General features: G+C 41.8%; 1 long non-coding RNA gene across 1 annotated transcript; it reads right to left on the reverse strand.

The window, feature by feature from the left end:
- Positions 1 to 754: 754 nt before the first annotated feature.
- Positions 755 to 2,091, reverse strand: LOC123744225 (uncharacterized). The gene is made up of 4 exons (XR_006770816.1): positions 1,989 to 2,091; positions 1,527 to 1,602; positions 1,292 to 1,407; positions 755 to 1,196 (listed from the first exon to the last, which is right to left on the reverse strand). It is a non-coding gene; the product is annotated as an uncharacterized lncRNA (long non-coding RNA).
- Positions 2,092 to 3,146: the final 1,055 nt, after the last annotated feature.

Genomic DNA, 3,146 nt, shown 5'->3' on the forward strand with positions numbered 1-3,146 from the left:
GGGAATCTCCTTTTCGGCAAACAGAGGAAAAAATCCCAAAGGCGGTGGCGGTCGGGGTCACGCGCATAAGCTAGTGTCTCTTGATGGGCCACTTGAGAAAGACGATAATGTGTTTCAGCCTGGGGCTGGAATGACGACATTCTGTTTTTTCCCGGGCTCTGAGCGCCTATGGACGACGTGGGAAGTGTCACGTTAGAGCAGAGATCCTTAGTAAATGATAGAGATGGAAAAGAAGTTCAACAAATGGTCAGACAGGCCACTTCCTGTAAAGGAATCTCTCAGGTTTTGACCTGCCATTTGAGTTCTGTTATACTCACAGACACCATTCAAACAGTTTTAGAAAATTGAGGGTGTTTTCTATCCATATGTAATAAGTATATGCATATTCTAGTTACTGAGTAGGAGTGGTAACCAGATTAAATCGGGTATGTTTTTTATCCAGCCGTGTCAATGCTGCCCCCTAGCCCTAACAGGTTAAACTATTCTGCAACTGCTCTCTCTCTTTGGTCCTTGAGTTAAGACTATTCTTTAATTGATCCCTTTCAGCAGTCATAACCTTTAGACTATTTTGATGCTGGTCTCTATCTTTGGTGCTTGTGGTGAGACTATCTTGTAGTTGGTCTCTCTCTGTCGTCCTGGTATTTAGGCTATTCTGTAGCTGGTCTCTCTCAGTGGTCCTGGTATTTAGACTATTCTGTAGCTGGTCTCTCTCAGTGGTCCTGGTATTTAGACTATTCTGTAGCTGGTCTCTCTCAGTGGTCCTGGTATTTAGACTATTCTGTAGCTGGTCTCTCTGCCGAGTTATTGTGATGAGAGTATTGTGCAACTGGTCTCTGTCTTTAGTTGTGGTTGTGAGAGTATTCTGTAGCTGGTCTCTCTCTTCTGTCAGGGTGTTGTAGCTGGTCTGTATCTCATCTCTCTCTTTAGTCAGGTTGTTGTTACTGTTCTGTAGCTGGTCTCTCTCTTTAGTCAGGGTGTTGTAACTTGTCTGTAGCAGGTCTTTCTCTTTTTGAAACTGGTCTCTCTCTTTAGTCAGGGTGTTGTAACTTGTCTGTAGCAGGTCTTTCTCTTTTTGAAACTGGTCTCCCTCTTTAGTCAAGTTAAGACAGCTGGTGGGTTGCCGATCTCCTTCTTTAGTCAGAAGGCTGTAATTGGCATGTTGGTCTCTGTTGTGTAGTGATGATCGTTGACTCCATCTGTAAAAGGGAAAGTTAATAAATTATTCAAATATGTGTAACTATCACACCGTTGACGTTTACCAAACGTTTACCTACTTACAGTACCTACTTACGTTTACCTACTTACAGTAGACAAACAGGCCTATGAGCCCAGCCAGTAGGATAACACACAGCAGCCCCAGACACACTGCAGCAACTCCAGAGGGTCTCTTCCACCACTGAAAATGTACTGAATCACAGGGAAATATCATGTAAGAGCTTTGAACTCTCTCTGGTAACATTTAAAAAAACATATATTATCCAGGATGTTAAGGAACAAAAGCTGTGAGTTTGTACTTGAATTGATACCTGAAAATGTAACACTGGGCTTGTTGGGAGACGTGTCATCATCAATATCCATGGTCTGCATTGTTGGATTCTCCACCTGTGTTTGTATAGATTGTCTCTTACATTTCTAGAACTCAAATGCTATATTTTCCTCTGTTACTTCAGCTCTAGTGTAGGTTTGTATCTGTGTCTTATGTTTTGTCAAGTCAAATACTTGAAGTGAGTTTGACTTCACTTACCCAGTACAAAGGACAAAATAGTATAGTCCCAAATGCAAACTCGACCCAAGTAGTGACCCATGTATGGTGGTCAAGCTACATCAAGCACACTTCAGTATTTGACATACATAGTTATGTACTTTTGGCCCAGTTACGGTTCACCTGCTTAGTCCCCCAGAGACACTAACATAATACATAAGAATCAGATAATAAACACTCCTCATAAAATGATGATATCTGGTTAAATAGAGAAAATAAATCTTACCACAGTCTTCGAGAGATGAAAACGGATACATCCAAATATGTTACATTGGTTTGTTAAGACGAACGAAACGAGATGTACTGAGTGAGGATGAAATGTAAGATAACATGTCCACATGTTTTTTATAGGCTGAACTTTTTGTGTCAACATCAGCATATCCTTTCAATTATTTGGTCAAACAAGTATGAACTAATATACCACTGGATGCTGTGTTCAGATACAAGGTAACGTGGTTAAGTCAAACTCAAGTCATACTGAAGGTTCAATTTACTGAATGCTGCATGGTAGTGTTTCATTTCCCCTCTCTCTCAAGCACATAAGCTATAGGGGTCAAAGGTAAACTTTAGTTTAAAATGAATGGTTGAATGTTCAGCTACTCCAAAATTCTAAAGCTTGGAAAACTTGGAAGGCTGAATGTGGCAAGGCAAAATGTGTCTATACCTTATTTAAAGCCCTGTCAACTGCCATTTTATAATAATGTTCAGTATTCAAACTGGGTTCTGAACTTTCTAACCTTGCTCCTGTCCCGACCTACAGTAACTCAGTAACTGGTTGCTGAACCCTGTTCGGGAGGAGGGTGCTAGAATGGTTTTAGCCAACAACAGATTCACCAAACTGTCCATTACAGTCCTAGCTGGTAACGTCATAATCACTCTATATATATAAAACGCTATTGTAAGGTCTCTAGCTGACCTATTTTAGGGTCACTAGCTGGCCTAACGTAGGGTCTCTAGCTGGCCTATTGTAGTGTCACTAGCTGGCCTATTGTAGGGTCACTAGCTGGTATAATGTATGGTCCCTAGCTGGTCCATTGTAGGGTCACTAGCTGGCTTATTGTAGGATCTCTAGCTGGCCTATTGCAGTGTCACTAGCTGGCCTATTGTAGGGTCACAAGCTGGCTTATTGTAGGGTCACTACCTGGTCTATTATAGGGTCACTAGCTGGTCTATTATAGGGTCACTAGCTGGTCTATTGTAGGGTCACATGCTGGCCTATTACAGGGTCGCAAGCTGTTCTATTGTAGGGTCACAAGCTGGTATATTGTAGGGTCATAAGCTGGCTTATTGTAGGGTCAGAAGCTGGCCTATTTTAATGGTCTCCAGCTGGCTTATTGTAGGGTCATTAGCAGGCCTATTGTAGGGTCACTAACTGGTCTGTTGT

This window comes from Salmo salar, chromosome ssa08 (assembly GCF_905237065.1).
Source record: "Salmo salar chromosome ssa08, Ssal_v3.1, whole genome shotgun sequence".
NCBI classification, from domain to species: Eukaryota; Metazoa; Chordata; class Actinopteri; order Salmoniformes; family Salmonidae; genus Salmo; species Salmo salar.